The sequence below is a fragment of the Cinclus cinclus genome, chromosome 3 (assembly GCF_963662255.1).
Source record: "Cinclus cinclus chromosome 3, bCinCin1.1, whole genome shotgun sequence".
NCBI lineage: Eukaryota > Metazoa > Chordata > Aves > Passeriformes > Cinclidae > Cinclus > Cinclus cinclus.
The window spans coordinates 113,076,828-113,094,196 of NC_085048.1; positions in this window are offsets into that span (position 1 = coordinate 113,076,828).

Genomic DNA, 17,369 nt, shown 5'->3' on the forward strand with positions numbered 1-17,369 from the left:
AGAACATAAACACCCACTGCAGCATAGGATTCCCCAGGCTAGCTATAATTTGGGCTAGTAGGCCATATTCTGTAGCAAAAGATCCATATGGGAGTGCTTCCTGCTTGCATATCCAGCTGCCTTTGGATGCTTAGCCTGAATGATTTTCAGAAGCATCAGTATTCAGCACAAGTCTACAAGGAAGCCTAGCCTCCTGTAGATTTTGCCACACATGCCTCAGATCGGCTTTTGCTAAATATTAGGCATAAACCATTTATTTACACTGCCTTTTTTTTTCTTGCTCCTGAAGACATAATCCATTTCTGCAGACGTCAGCAATGATATTCATTCACATTTGTGTCAGCGTGGCATGGGTGGGATAGGCAGAAGTGGCCTCTATGGCTGTTCCAAGTGTGTCTGCTCCCTGGGTTGTGAGTGATCTGTTCCTTGTTCCCTGCATGTGCCACACATTCAAGGTCTGTTCTTTCATTTTGACTGGCCAAACAGCCTATGAAGTGTCAATTCTTTGTGCCTGGATAAACACAGCACTTAGGATCAGGCAGCTAGTTGGAATATTCATTGCAAATGTACTTAAAATGCTTTCTAAGACAGTTTTCAGTACTCCATTTGGGGTCACTCCCTTTGAAAACTCTTGCCAGCAAACCTGTTCACTGGAACACTGACAGGAAGAAAACACACAAAAGGTGAAAACATTATTGAATCCAATTCCTTTCAAAACTGAATGAATGAATGAATGAATGAATGAATATTGCTGTAATATATTTGCAGCAACCTCCCAGATGTCTTAGACTTTGGATGAACTTGGCTCAGAAATACTTTTTCTATTTTTTCCCCCCAAGTTTTTGAACATTTTACAACCCATAATAAATAAGGAATATTAAATCTCATACAGTCTTTCCTAGCTGATAAAGAAAAAGGCACGCTGTATCCTACCAATATATCATTGTCTCCAAGAAAGCTTGGGTACCTTAGAACTGGGAATGGGCCTGGATTCCCCACACTGAGTACTTCCCTGCATTTTTTCTTGGGTATGAGTGTTAGACTTGTAAATGTGTATTCTTACAGCTTTCAGTGATACAACCAGGATATTCTGTGTTCTGTCATGTATTGACATAAATCATCAGGACGTGTCTTGAGAGATTTCAACTATTACAGATCTCAGAAACTTCATGAGAGAAGATCATCTCCCAGAGTTCGTGTCTTGCTGAGGTCAAAACCTTGTAAGAACACAGCTATTCTGAAGAATTAAATGGGAACCTGATGTTAGCACTGATTTAATCTTGCTCATAAACTTCCAACTCGAGCCAAAACTTCTCTACATGTGGATAGCAGAGATGACAGCTTGATGGATCTGAAACTTTAAGCATTGTGTACAGTTGGGATTGCTAAGTAGAATGAGGGATATAGAACCTTGGGTAGTCCTGTTAGGATGTATAAGCCCTTCACAGTTTTGTCAGATGAAGAGCAAAGATGGATTTATGTGTTATGATGAAGGAAACTGGAACCTTCCTACCAATGAATGCTAGGAAAATGTTTATATTTTCTCCAATGAATTGCATGCCTGCATAAGCCAAGGGGATTTAAAATTGATGGTTCTGCATGCCAGGGGCCATAACCTTCAGAGAGTGCAAGTGGTTTTAGAAGATCCTTGAAAAAGAATGAGACCTTCAGGTAACAGAGGGTATTTTTAGGGATTTTGGTTGATTGGTTGGTTGGTTGGTTTTTACAGTTAATGGAAATGAAATGAAATGAAAGCCCTAACTTGATTCCTCCTTGTAAATTAATTTGTGCTAATTATTGTTATTCATAGAACAGTGTGCCCTCAAGGTCCCAAACGTGCAGAGACTTGTACAGCTTTTATATGCAGCTATTGAATCCAGAACTGATAAACAACTGCCTACAAAGTTGAATGTACATATCATTGCAGATTTGGGCAGGAGGGGTTTCCACTGTTATTTTAAGAGCCCAAACAAGGATGGCTGGAAAACAGAAAATTTGTTCTCTTTATTCAAACACAGTTCCTGATCAATTGCTTTCTTTGAGGCTCCCTAGCTAAGCCTCGTGCAGGAGAAAGTAGTAAGGAATCACAAGTGAATGACAAAATCAATCAAAGGCAGGAAAGAAAAACAGCCTCCTTGGTTTTGGTAAGTATCAGATCTGTTCACATAAGCCTATGTATTGGCTTCACCCACGGCCACCTTTGTGTGGAAACCTGCTGCTTCACATGGTTATTTTGCAGCGTGAGTCTCTGATCCCAGCTGTACAAAATACTGGGGTGTGGTACAACAGTCCTGGACCCTGTGCAGTGCATGGTGTCCTGCAGTGATCCCAGCCCCAGGCTGTGGCTGGCACAGCTGCGTGGCCATAGCATGCTGCTGCAGTTGCACATCCTGCAGAAACATGCCATGCCATTGCCCCTGCAACAGCCTGTGTGTCAAGGAGAAAAAGGACAGGGGAGGGCATGCTGGGTGGCATCAACATCAGCTGCCTCTTAACAAGCCACAGCTCACCGGGGAGTGACTGTGAAGAAGAGAGTGCGTGGCATTACAGTGTCATTTTGTCTAGCCAAACTAATTGGGAAGTTATTTGCTTCCTCTCTTCTTTCTCTAAAAAAGTTCCCTATCCCAGCGCCATGCACAAACACACACAAATTGTCATGACAATGTTTTGACCCTCCTGTAGGAAAGACAAGGAAAAATGTACTTAATTTTGGTAGATACTTGCTTTCCAGTTGCACATGGAGATGATGCGGTTCTAAATTACTGCAGACAAGAGACTCTTAAAAAGGGATGGAGAGTCTAAAATGTGAGTAAAAATAGAAGCATTTTGCAAAAGGAAATATAAACCTCTTGGGGAAAATTTTCAATTGCTTTTTTTTTTTTTTTTTTTTTTGCTGTATTTTTGCTTTATCTCTATGATTTGGAAGAAGAGGAAGGCAACTACACAGTGGTTCATCCAGCTGATTTTCTGTATGTACATGTGGAACAAATCCCTTTTAACTTGCTGGATAGTCCTGGAAAACACATGAGATTTAGGAAGTGAAAACTGGTGGGATAGACATTACACCCATGCACAGAATAAAGCAGATGTCAAAGCTTCTAACAAACAAAATTTTAGCCTTTCTCCTAAATGTTTAGGTGAAATATGAAACTGAGACAATTAAGCTCTTATACTGTAGATTAGTCATCTCGTGTGTTTCATAACACAGCTAGGCTGGGTTTTCTGGGTTTGCTGAGTGTCCAACATGAACGCAATCTCTCTTTGAAAATTGAGGGGGTGGGGGGGATGTGATAATGAGGGTGAAAGCAGCACTGTATCTGCGTCCCTAGCAACACAGCACAATTAAAGGTAACTGTGATATATTGAAGTATTGCACATAAGAAAAATTTCAGCAGCCAGCCTTTGGTGGAAGGATGTGGTAGGGAACCCCCAAAGTGTGAACAAGTCTCTTGGTTCATGTGTTCTTGAGGCCCCCCTACAACCTTTCTAATATTTGAGAGGTCAGTTTTAAGCACAGAGGCCACAGTTGTAGTCCCATCCTGTTTGTCACCTGCTGGGATCAGGTAGAAAGAAGATAAGGGGATTTTTGAAAAGGGTAGAAGACTGATCTCAGAGATTTAAAATGTTTTGTCTAGAATTAAAAGTACTTTCCGTGAAGTTGAAAAAAAATATTTTATGATACATTTAGATGTTCACGCATTAAATCAGGCTCAGCTTTTAAATACAACCCTTACACCCTGTTGCTATTTGTGTAAGACTGGGCCACCCTGATTCAAAGAGTAATAATATTAAGAACAGTGGCTTGTAGGAAATATTGAGGCTGAATCACAAAGCTGTACTTCTGAAACATAACTTTTCATTAAAATGATAGAATGCCTTCTTAGCAAGGATCTGCAGAGTGTTTTAAAAGGCTAATGATGTTATTGGTAGGTGATATATTTTGAAAATGGAAGACGAGGAAGAGAAAACATAATTTCCTCTAAATTTAGCATAAATTCTATTACCTCTGTTATTGTCCCACAGGCCAATGGCACAGCTTTCCTAAAGCATCTGCTTCCTAAATTATACGGTATGGTTTGTTCTTTGAGAGCTCTGCATTGTTTCTATGGAGATCAGTGCAAACACTTAGCTCTTCATGCCTATATAGGGATTATGAGTTAAAGAATAAGGAGGGAATGTGAAGTTGGGCATCCATATACGTACTTAGGCACCAGTAGCTTGTAATCTGCTGGTGTATCAGCAACTGTGAAAATTTGCTCTGTGTTTAGATTCAGGGAGGTGATTGCCAGGGTCTCCTGTGGTCAGAGACTCCTTGGCCAGGGACTGCGAGTTATTTGCTGATCAGTCACATTTTATCTTGATTTTTCCCTCCTATTTCCTTTTAGTTAGGAGAACTCTTGCAATTAATCACAGCAACATTTTGAGACACCTGTGATGAGGATTTAACATTGCTGGGCACTTAATACAAAACATTTTCCCCACGTTGCTACATAGATACCATAAAAAGCACGTTAGTATTTACGAAGCGGTGATACTCTTCCATTGCAGATAGGAGGTGGAGGTACAAGTAGATTATATGTTGTTTTGTCTAAAGCCTCTGGCAGAACTGGAAAGTGAACTCCAACCCTATTTTGTTCTTTGAATGTCAGTAAGCCCAGAACAGCCCTTCTATCTTATCTTGCTCACAGACTTTATTAGTGTGCAGCTGGACCTTGGTGTCCTAGTCACTCAATGTAATTATTCAGCAGTGTCTTGCAGGACTTGGGTGCTGGAAGTATTAGATCTATTTTACATAATTTATATAATTTACTCTTGAATGTCAGAAGGGAAAAGGAACCCCTAAGTTTGATTAGACACTAAATTCATTATTTCACATTAGAATTGCCTTCTCCAGAGGACCAAGGATACTTACTTGATTCAGTAACGAGAGCTCCAAAGGGTACTAATTTAGTAAGACTATTGACTGTTCATTACTGTGATGTTGCTCAAATAGCTGAGAGCATGTGTGGTGTTTAATGTGATCTTAAACATTACTATCTACGGTAAATCAGAAACAGGGCACAAGTGCTATAGCTGCTGTTTAATGATGTATGAAAAAGCTGCCTGGTAAAGTGCACCATTAAGAAAAGCTAAAACCAGTGCTGAACAAAGACCTGATGAAATATTGATACCTTTGCAGCCAGTACGATTTCTTCTTACTTGGAAAGTGAAGTCTGGGTTTCTGAAATATCAAACTTAACTTGAGCAAAGTAGTGCTATCAGATGGATGGGAGCAAACTATCTATTGGGGAAAAACAAACCACAAAACAACAAGGAAAAAGAATACAGTTAGTCTTCAACATGTCAGTGTTCAGTTTATAACTGGGAAGACTTCCAGTTCAACCATTATTCTCTTTCCATTGAAATACTGAACTTTCCCTACCACATCTCCAACTCTTTCCTCTTAGAGAAATAATCTAATTAAAAAAAAATCCAACTTAGTAAGGCATTCCATTTCAAAAGATGGACTAAAGGATGTCAGATTTATCCCACCTTTAAAGAGTGCAAAAAGACTTATGTTTGTGGAAGCTTTCTCAGGTCAGATGCCATCATTGCCAGACCTCTCAGGGATTCTTGGGAAAATCCTCATTCCACCTGCAGAGGACATGCATGTGCTAAGCAGAGAGAATGCTTCTCTTCTCTGCACACGTGTATTTGAGGTAATGGCTCTGTTCAGCACTGTCATGAACATTGTTACTTAACTCCAGAGCAGTAAAGTGTGCTCACTTTTGCCAATATTTTGCCATAAATCTAGTGTTTGTGCTTGCAGACCTGACTCCAGGACAGAGTTAGTTTCCTTTAAGCTAGGAAAGCACCTCTTCAACTCTTTGTGAGTCAAGGTTCAAGCAGCTGTGCAAATTAGGTTATTTTTATTTTACTTTCAACTTCCCTCTTTCATTTTTTTCACCTTCCACAAAACTTGGGCTTTTCTGTAACTAGGGCTGTGGTAGGTCAGGGCTGTTGCCTGTTGCTGTTTTAGCTGCTGCAAGGGTCTTGTGTACAGACATGTGATGGAAGTTTTCATAAATCAGGGTTTCATGACAGTTGTGGAAGCTGACAGGGATGCCTATATGTGAGCTTAGTGTTGTTCTCTCACAGCAACACCTCTGTAGTTTGTGTTGGGGGAGCCATGGAAGTTGTCCTACCCAAGTGCTGCATGAGTACTTTGTGGGTCCCATAGAGCCCTCACTCAGCCTGGAAAGAAATAAATGTGAAACAGAGAAGGCACCCAGAAATGGTCAAAGCAGAGAGTTTAATAAAACAAAACCAAAAGGAAGTGCTTCTTCACATAGCATGTAATGAAATTGTGCTACTCATCAACACAGGATGTTGAAGAGACCTGAAGAATGAATTCAATTCAAAACAAATAAAATAATAGGATTAGGCAACTTTATTAGAAGAGGTCCAATGGTGATTATTAATGAAGTAGGTGGAACCTCCAGGTCAGGACATCTTGGAGCCATTGATTTTAGGAAACAGGACACTAACCAGGATAGAATCATGCCTCCCTAGCCTCATTTTTATATGGAGTTTCTATTACTGAGGTGTGCTAGGGACCACAGGTTACAGCAGAGAAGCCCTTCTACTTAAAAATATCCTGAAACTAGGGACTTGATTCAGTCCAGGTGAAACCCACAGGTCTCTGCTCTGAGAGGGAAGTTGCCCTCTGCACAGAGACAAAAACAGGAGGTCATAATTCAGGATTTGGCAAATGTCAGGAGAGAGCCTTTTCTCTCAGCAAAGTCTCAGTGGCTGATCTAAACTTGGGAGAAGCTCCAAACTGACAGGATAAAGGCCATGCATGTGGATACTAATGTGCACTGTGGGCTCTCACCACCCTTGCTCCAAGAGGCTTTGGATAGTTCTGCCTACTCCAATATACACAATAAATGTACGGGATGTGAACACATTCATGTGTGTTTGTTGACCCTGGGAGAGGAGCAAAATGAAAGAAGAATCAAGAATCATGTGCTCAGTCTTTGCCCCAGCGGCATTTCAAGTTTCTTGGGGCTGCAGCATAACTTTTTTACAAGTGGGTACTTTAAAACCAAATAATAAAAGAGATTGCAGAGATAATTGATGCAGATCTGTAGTATTGTGCAAGGAAGCTCTCTGAAGAAAGACCCTGAGACAGGTAGCTCATTCAGGTTTTAATTAGCTCATAAAGAGTAGGTGAGGGGAGGGAGAAGCCTCCAGCTTTCTACTCTTCTCCTTAAACAAAGACCACCTTTACAAATATGTGTGTATTAGAGCTTTTGGTCTGCAAATTTCTCTCTTGCTCACACCATCATAAAAGATTCAGAGAGCTGTATCTTTTTGATTACTAATTTATGCTGTTTACAGGCTTGGTAAGGGGAAAAGAAGAAAAGCTCTGAAAACTCCAGGAGCTGTGCTTTCTTATTAGGAGAAACCAGGATTCATCAGTGCTGTGCATCCTGATACAGGATTTTATCTATTTGGGGAGGATGTATAGTCCAGTTCAACAATATGGGCTCTGAGGAAAGCAACACAGGGTGGGAGCAGTAATGACACCAGGTTTGGGGAATATTTGTTGAATGAGACCTGACATGAGTCTGGAGCCAGGGCTCCTGGAGATGCCAGTTCCACTAAACTGTGGGAAAGGCTTGTGTGCTTAGCTTTGCCCACTCCTTCCCACCTCCTTGCCCAGATCAACCTGAGGCTGGCCATGCACAAAATGATGCCCTTTCCTGAAAGACATTACAGCCATAATGCCCCACTTCTATTTCCTAGAGGTAACAAAATGTTTTATCTACCTCAGGTGTGTGCCTACCTGGAAGCAGGGTAGCATTTTGCTCTTGCTCTGTCATGAGGCTGCAGGACCACTGTCACCATCTGCACTGCACTGCCATAATCCCCCATTTCATTTCTCCCAATACCAAGCCTCAATTTTCATCAGATGGGTCAAGATATGCAAGGAAAGTAGGTCCAAGCCCTTCAAGGGACCCATATGGGACCTCAGTAACTTCATTTTCTTTTCTTATTTCTCTTTTCCATTATTCAAGCAGAAATACGACTTTCCTCCTCCACAGCAGTGCAATTAGCATGTTGAATACAATTACTTATTCTAATCCCTTTGCATTTTTTCCCAGGATTTCTTAAACTCATTTGTTCATCTAAATATATGAACAAAGCTTTTCCTCCCTTGCCTTGAATGGATGCAGACGCTCCTTAAATTAAAAGAAAAGATTACATTGAGGTGCTATCATGACTTGAGAGAAGTCAGAGGAATGAAATTAAGGCCATCACCATCATGTGTCCATTCACACATTTGTGGGAAGGAAAACTGAAAGTTCATGACTGAAAGATGGGGTGCTGGTTTGTCATCTTCTCTTCTTATAACATGCACCTTAGTAATTTGATGGATCACAAGGATCCCTGTCTCTGAAACAAAGAAGTAAGAGATGCCCTTTTGCTGGTGATGTAAAATAGAAGACACAGCAAGCCTGTTGAGGATGCATCCTCTGTTAGGCATGTAGATAGTTGCACTTGCTTAAGGTTAAGTACAAATGCTGGCTAAACTGTTTCTCAGCCAAAGAGCTACAGGGACAGATAACACTTCCATTAGATCTTGAAAGGATGAAAAAAAAATAAAAAAATCACACTTTCAAATATCAGTGCCCATGTGACAAACATAATTTAGGGTGTGGAATGTAGGTTTCTCTTTGCATACAAGTGGGCTCAGTTACTCTCTGTGTCTGTAGTTTTGTTCACTTGTACACACAGCCTGCAGATGCTTTGCTTTAATAATGTACTCCCAGCTCTGCTCTCTTTAACCTGCAAGAAGTTTCATCTGATGACGACTGGACTTTTAAAAAAATTCACCTGGACTTTTCAAAATCAAAAGAGCTTAGAGAAACATTTTATTAATAGGAAAATCTGTTTTTGACATCTGTAGAAGGAAGGGGAAAGGAGGCGTCATAAGTAGATAATTTTTGCTTTTCTAAAGGTTCAACAGGGCTCAGCGGTCGGGCCTGAAAATTTGCAGTGTGCCTCCAAAACCTGCTAGTACCCAGACACCAGCATGCACAAAAATCCACCCATCATGCTTCCCTAGTTTGGAATAACCTCCTTCCCTGTAGGGCCACGTGCATAAAGTGCCAGTATGCAACAGCTCTTGTAACTGAATTTTAAACTGAAAATAGCATCTTAGATTGGAAGTGCTGACATAGGCTTAGTGACAGCAGTGCCAATTTAACAGTTGTATGCACTATGGAGTGTTCTTGCAACATTCCTCATCTGAAAGACAATCTGTGCATGGTATAGATTAGTCTGGTTGGAAAAAAAAATAAAAATTGTGGGGAGAGAAAACCCAAACTGTGGTCTTGGCTGGCAAACTCTGTCAACCAATGCAATCTGTGCTCCTGATGTTTACTGCTTGAAGCTAAATAGGATATTTAGCCAAATTTCAATTCATGCTACAAATAAAGCTCAATTTGTGTATGTGCATATGTGTGTGTGAGAGAGATGATTGCTCATTTAAATGACAACTTTATATATGATAATTACAGTCATTAATGAAGACACAGTTACTTTACCATAGATTACAAGGATAAAAGAAGATCGCCCAAGAATCATGTTCTGGTATAGAGTAGAGTCAATAAGAAAATTACTCCAAATAGTATCCGGAAAATTGTTCTTAAATAATGCCCTAAAGGTTAAAGGAACAATGGGTGCAAATTCAGTGGAAGAAATTTGAAAAGCACACTAGAGGTCACTGTTGCTACTTGAGCAAAAGCTTTTTCTGCTTCCTTTTCATTTAAGACATTAAAGATCAAATATTTCAGCAGGGGAAAAAAAGTACTTCTGTTTCTATATATTTCAAAGTATGTACATTTTGATATCCTAAAAAAATAAACAATATATTGATACAGAATGGATGTTTGTGTTATGATTGTGGAAATGGTATGTACTTTACTTACGAAGAACTTGGAGTCATAGGACAATGCAGTTCTATTTTGTGCAGCATCTTTCATATAAATGGCATCCCCCAACACTTTATAGCTTGTAGCATTAAATAATATAGCTTTAAATTGCAGAGATAAATAATCAGTGGGAGAGAAATTAAATGTTACAGGCAAGGGACAAAAGAAATGTTAGATATTTGAAAGCTGTGAGAAGGCATAAATTGCAAATTGAAGCCAAAGATAAATGAGGAAGCCAAACAAATAAGTTTTGGGATGCAGGAGAAAATACTTCAGTCTTCCCAAATTATTCATGAGATGGGTATTAAAGGGGAAGCAATAGTTTTATATCATAAATATAAACCTATGCCTGGTTGTATTTATTAAGGAGTGTGTGTGTGTGTGTGTGTGTGTGTGTATGTGTGTGTATGTATTTAAGCCAAGTGTGTGTCTGAGTGTGTATATATATATATATATACACACACACACATATATATATATATATTTAAATCTGCAGAAGAAATCCATCTGAATGCCCAAGGGTGTAGACTCTAACTATAAATGCAGGACTAGACCATGGCATGTTGCATTTGTTACAGCCTTCAGCAATTAAAAAGGACTGGATTTAGCGTAACATTTTTACCCATTGATATGGAGAATGAAATCATACACTTTATATAATAGGAATATTATCATAGACTTCAAAAGCAGAAGGTGAAATGTTCCTGCAAAATGCAGTTTTTTTCCTCTGAGGTCTTGGTTGTCTCATGAGTGCCATTAAATTTCAGGAGACAACCAGTTTCTCTAACAGCTCAAGGAGTTAAGTTTGATAGAAAGGAGTGCTAGTGAGTGAGAAGGCAGGTACACTGAATATTTTCAGAGAACATTGTTCTGTGTTTGGTCTTCAAGCTCTAATTATCACCTCATCTTTCAGAGCTGCCACTGCATTGGATATGGGTTTAGGGGGTTGCCCAGCGATGGTTGCTGTTTCTGACAACTCCTTACCTGCTAACGTCATTGGGATCAGAATTTCCAGCTCCTTGGGAACACTGACACTTTTCCAGCTTTCCCCTCAGTCTTTTTGAAACCATGTGGATTTTTTCTCCGTACATCCATCGCCCCCTGTGAATAAGAAACTCAAGGGTTATTATCCCATACCTGTCAGCATCACCATTTTTAGTGATAAAGCATTTCCTTTGCAATTTATCCATGGTCCCTTTTTTTTTTTTTTCTGTATGCCTGGGATTGTCAGGAATCTGGCAGCCCACTCAGCTACTGCACTGGCTGGCTGTGGGCTGTCTGGACAGCTGGCCTCTGCCACAGGCACACAGTTTGTTTCTGTACCTCTTGTCTGTTGGTGGTCTGGCATCATTCAGTTCCAGGGGTCTTCAAACATCAGCAGCTCAAGATTATCCCAAAATACAGTACTGAATTACAGAACCGTAAGTAGCAGCAAAATTTTATCTACATATATTCTGTATGTATACAATAGCAATTTATAGATTTAATACAAGTCAGGGCCATGTTGAAGCCTTAGGCTGTTCTTTTTATTTCCCAGATTTCTAGAATTTTTTTTTCCTGAGCTAGTTTCTTCTTATAGAATTAGGCATGGCCCTATCTTTTCATGTGACACCACCCACAGACCTGTAAGATGTTACATTTAGACATCCAAAGCATTCCCTGATACCCAGGTGGCTTTATTAAAACGTGGCAGAATTTTAAGGGTGAGGATTAGCAGCTGATGAGGGATGATGGTCCAACATGGTCAGTTTTCCACCATGATATTTGTGTGGCTGTAATTTTCCCCCTGGCCATCTTTGGACTGAGAAATTCTCTCCTTTCTAAACAAAGTAATACTAATGAGGGAAACGGGTGGAAAACTGGGGAAATCACACAAACCTGTATGTTAGAGCTGAGATGTTCAAACTCAGATGATCAGTCTGAGTCATCTTTGAGAAATCTCATTTTGAGAGAGCTCCACAACCATTTTGTGGAAACTCAGCTCTAGCAGCTTCTTGCAGCTGTGAGTTTAAACTGGATGTGGCCTGAGAGCTGTGTTTGAGGAGAAGAGAGAATAAATAACTTTAAAAGACTGGCAGAAAAGTTCAGTTGTCTCCCTCTGGTTTTCCTGTTTGTACTGTTTTAGCATTGGTCTTTGACTACATAACACCTGGCCTTGAGTCTTTTATTTGGTCTTCTCTTGAACAAAGCTCTTCTTGTCAAAACCAGAAAAGAAAAGAGGATACTAAAGTAGAAAAAAACCCCACGTTTCAAGAGAACTCCTTCCCAGTTTGGGGTAAGTTTGAGGGATTCTGTGGTGTAAGAAAGGCTCAGTGGATGGTTCTAGTCTTTTTCTATCAGAGAAAATACAGCCCAAAGGCTGTTTTCCCATTGGCTCTCATACCAGTTTGTCTTCTCCAAGTTCATCAGCAAACCACTTTCAAGCCCCCCATCCAATTCCATCCCTAACATAGCCTTCAGTGACTATTATAACCAGAAATAGAAAATCCTACACGTTCTTCTCCTTCTGACATTTGTCTTGCTCCTCAGTGTATCCGCTGAAGATGTTTGTTGTGCAGACATCTTCTCCTCTTATGTGTCAAAACCAAGACCAAGGTACTGTGGTTGCCAGCGAGTTGCACTGTGTGGCCCAGCAGCTTGGATTGGAAATCACAAGTGAGCTGGTGAATTCCCAGGCTGCTGCCAGGCTGGGCAGGTAATTTCCTCTTTCTCTTTTCTCTCCCGTCTTATATTTGTATTATAATTCTTTAGAACAGGGAATATCTGTTACTATGTGAAAACACATAGGTGTATTCATAGGTGTAGTGTGATAGCTGCTAGACATTACTGGAATGAATATTATAAATATCTGGAAGATGATTTAGTAATTTTAAGGACTACAGTATTTATTTCCTTGCCAGCCTTTTTTTTCTCCATGGTTATTTTCCTCTTTGTCTGTTCAGTGATTGCTTTCTCTGAATAAAAGCAGAATCTTACTTTCTTTATGAAGCACACAATGAAAATGTGAAAACTCTAGGTACTGCCTCAATATTATTGAGAAACAATAAAAACACGTCCTAGTATCTAGCAATCACTGCATGTGAGAGAAAGGGGCAGGAAATAAAAGAATCATGTTGCATGCCCTTACTGAACGAATATTAGCTCTTCAGGGTACTGTATTATCACAATGCACTTAAGAAATCCAAATTATTGTAACAGTCTGAATCAAACTTGCTCAGTTCCTTCCCTGACACACAGGCTGAGATGCTGATGTTATTTTAATCAAAGATTTGATCAACAATATTAGGAAGAGAGATAGCAGAGAAAATTAACACATACGCTTCTTGCTAGGGAAGGGATTGTTATTTTTAAATCTGCATTTAGTTCCCCACTACCCAGAATGATTTCTTTGGGGACAAGCACAACAGCCAAAATGCTGTGTGCTGTATCTCAAAGACAGTAGAAATAGTCACAGTGCCCAGAAATTTACCTCAAGTTTTTGAGGCTTTTTGAGGATTTGGAAAGAAAACAATTCCTATCAGTTTTAGTATGAGGTGAAGGAGCTTTCCACTTTGCGGTTTCATGTCTTATGTGAACACTATTGGATGAAGGCTGTTTTTCTTGCATTTGGATTCATAGTATTAGCCTTTTAATTAAACCTGGGTGCTAGAAAATTAGATCGGCCCCTTTGGGGGAAAGAAACATTTTCTTCATTTATCCTGTTATTCTCTCCCAGCAGGTTAACTCAAGTGAATATTCCTGTTTCCCATGAGTGTAAGGAAGACAAGAATTTCAGGACTGTGCAAAAGCTGTCCACGTAATGGAAGTAGCCCTTCTCCTTTTTGCCTGTCACTCCTCCTTTCCCAGCTGACTTGGGCAGACAGCACAGTGGAACACTGAAGAGTGGCTGCCCATCCCTCTTGGAAAGAGCTTCCATTACCTTGCACCACCGTCTTGGCCAAGTGAGCAGCCTTGGAGTAGGATATGGAATTTCAGTTCCCCTGAACAGCCAGGGGAGAAGATTTAAAATAAGCCCAGTGCTTTCACATCCAAGTAGGTAGCGTGGTCCAGAATCCACATAACAGAGCTGAACCAGGATGGCACAAGACATTTAACCGATGTCAAATTTAAATCCCTATTAAAAAGAAGTGTTCTCTAGTCTGCATCAGGCCATCCATTCTGGTAATCTCATTCTGTATTTCTTTTTTTGTTGAAAGAAGACATAGATTAATGACAGAATGGATCTCAGCAGAAGGAACGTGCTCCTTATAATGCAGGCTTGGGGTAGAGATGGTGGAAATTGTAACATGGGATGACTCTGTTGGCAGAGAAAGTTGCATTTGTGCCATTTATATTTGAAAATCCTTCACCCAGGGCAGCATAGTTCAGCCAAATTAACTCCATCTGGACAGATGGAGCTGAGGATTGCCTGTCAGAGAAGGACCTAGAACGGAATACTGTAACTCAGGGAGATGTTTTAAAAACCTCTTAGCGCCCGTGGCAGATCCATTCAGACAAAGGGGTGGATGGGAGAGATGGGAGTGGGGACTCCTCAAAGGGATGAAAAGTCTGAACAACGCCTGTTTGTTCAGTCGTCTCTCCCAACTAGTCCGCCCCAACTTGTTGGCTTTTAGAGAAATATGGCTGTGGCTCTTGATGGTCTTGAATTAATGTACAATCTCACCAGACAAGTGAATGTTTGCTATTTGCTCTGCTGTCAGCACATGACGTTTAGTGAGATTCCTGTGATGATTTCTAAAGCCTCAGGCTCTGTAATCACATGAACATAGACTCATCCCTAGCTTCTTGTAAAAAAAGAAAAAAAATCCAATACCAGCCATAAAATACAACTTTGATCCTCATGAATGTAGAAAAAAAAGGGCAAAAGTGTGTTGCCAATTCGCGTGTTAAAAATAATGAATAACAAATGAAAAGAAAAAAGTACTTTTAATGGCATCACAACCTTAAAACTCTCTTCTCCATGATGGAGGTTCAAAGCAGTGCAAAGTTTATATCATGGTGTAGGGAGGCTTATGGCATCTAATTATAAACTGGTCAGGTCACTTGTGGTTATTTACACTCTGGCTAATGTGCAGGACCACAAATGTCCACACACAACAGATCTCACAAAACAGGCGTTCCCCTGTCACTCATTGGCAAAGCTTGGGCTTGTTCAAGGCCACCCAAAACATCAGCAGAGAAGGGAGGCAGTTCTTTTCCTTTCCTATTACCTGCCTGGTAGAACAGTTCCCCCTCCCTCTCCTGTGATCCCACTGCCTTTCTGTCCTATAACTGCACTCATGGGAAGGTAAAGACATGCTCTCACACCCAAGTCTGTGTTGCCAAAGCTGCTGGAGATGGAAGGTTTAGCTAAATATTCACTGGTCTGTGGAGAGAAATGATAAGGCCATAATCCAGAGTGGAGTAAGGGCATGTACTCTAGTTTGTCTTCAGGTCTCAGGAGCAAACTCAAAAGTGTCTGTTTTAAGTAAAGGCTTCTCTAATGCACTCCTCTTGGCTGTAGAAAACCAATGAGAGTGACTGTGAATAGACCAGATTTTCCTATAGTACCTGGTAGCCTAGTATTAAAGGCATTTCCAGGTCATTATATGTTAAGGTTTCTAAAGAAAGTGAGGTTTAAACTGCAGGATGTGTGTTGTCAGAGTGTGACATGGTGGGAAAACAGGAAGGGAAGGGCATGATCATGTCCTTCTCCTTTTGTGTACAGTGTGCACAATGTAGCTTTTCTTTTTTTAATGCGTTCTTTTCTCTTTTTTTTTTTGACCCTTAATGGAGATATTTTTATGTATTACTCCTGTGGAAAATTTTTTTTGAGTTTTCACAGAGGAGAGGAGGAAGAAAAAAGTGTTCTATACCAACTGAAACAGATTTAATTTTTCTATTTCAGCTATTGAAGTGAAAAAAAAAAATCAATGATTAGTACAGCCCTAATCTGGGGATGTATATTTTAGAGATCACATTACACTGAATATACACATTACAAACACAAAGTAAAAATCCATGCCATTATTGTGCCTGTTCAGTAGCCACTTTTCAAACTGAAATATCTCAGCCATCTAAATGACATTTTTATTTTTGCAAAAATGCTAAAAGCAATTTGAGGGCAATATTGACTGCTCACTTGCCAAATTTCACTGTTTCAATGAAATCTGCTTTTGAGCTACTGTATACAAGTGCAAAAAGCATCCCAGATAATTTTACATATATTAAAATTGAAACCAAAAAGATATCACCATTAAAAAGAAAAGAAAAAGCTGTTTATAAAAGAAATGCTTGCTCCCAAGTTGAAACCATGTGTCAGCATAGAGCAATCTGTTGAACTTGAATTAGGAGCCCCTGGAAAAAAATAGTTGTTTGCAATGCCATTGCTGAAAGTCATAATTCAAGCAGAGAGGTTTCATGCTGATCTTCTGCATAGAGAATGTTCAGTCCATGCCTTTGGTGGGAGAATTTTGTGTCTCCTCTGTCAGTAACATTTATTAGTAATTTTAGTTGTTTCTTGATTAAAAAAAATACATTACTAAACTCTTGCATACAGCCATATACAAATGAAAAGGATGTTTTTTCTGTAATTTAAAAAAAAATCATGGTCAACCCATCTTTCCAGAATTCGAGGCTACCTCCAGTTCACATGAAGGGCTATTAATTTCTCCTCAGTGTGAATTTATGCAGCAGGGTCATTCTTAGAGAGCTGAGTAAAGGCATAGGTAAGTCAACTTAAAACTTTTTTGAGGAGCTCAAACACAAGATGTTATTTGTAGGCAGAGAAAATTATTAGGATGCTCTTGCAAAGGTGCTTTTAGTCGGATTGGTTGGTAAGTTATCCAGGTTGACCTGGCAGGAAATTGTTACAGATACTGTTATCCCTTGGGGATTTTTTTCTCCTCCCACACTTTGTCCACACAGTGTAAAAGTCAGATGCTTTTGGGGTGAACTTCTCAGGGTATATGGTTGTGTTAAAATCAGTTGGGTTCCACTGCTGGGGTAAATCATAGCTCTACTTTTCTATCTGCCATTAATTTATCTGTGGGCTATGAGCCAACATCTGTTTTTTCTGCCTCAAGGTTTGATTCTCATTAATGCTCAGGCTTCTTTACACCCTCTTGGCAGTAAAAAATGGCCTTGCAAAAGAATTTTATTTACACCCATTTGGTGGCCCCTTTCTTAACTTCTGACACACTTCCGCCTTTTCAATGTGTTGCCCTGAGGAATTCACAAGTGTTTTGCTCTTGGATTAGAGTTTTCACTACTGTGTTGTCTGCCTTCATGCATGGAAAACAGAGATTTTATCTGCCAGAAATGAATGAGTTTTAATTGTAATGGTCCAAGCAAATGTCATGATTTAGAGCATGAGAGGATCAATGGCATAGATGAGTTGCACAATGA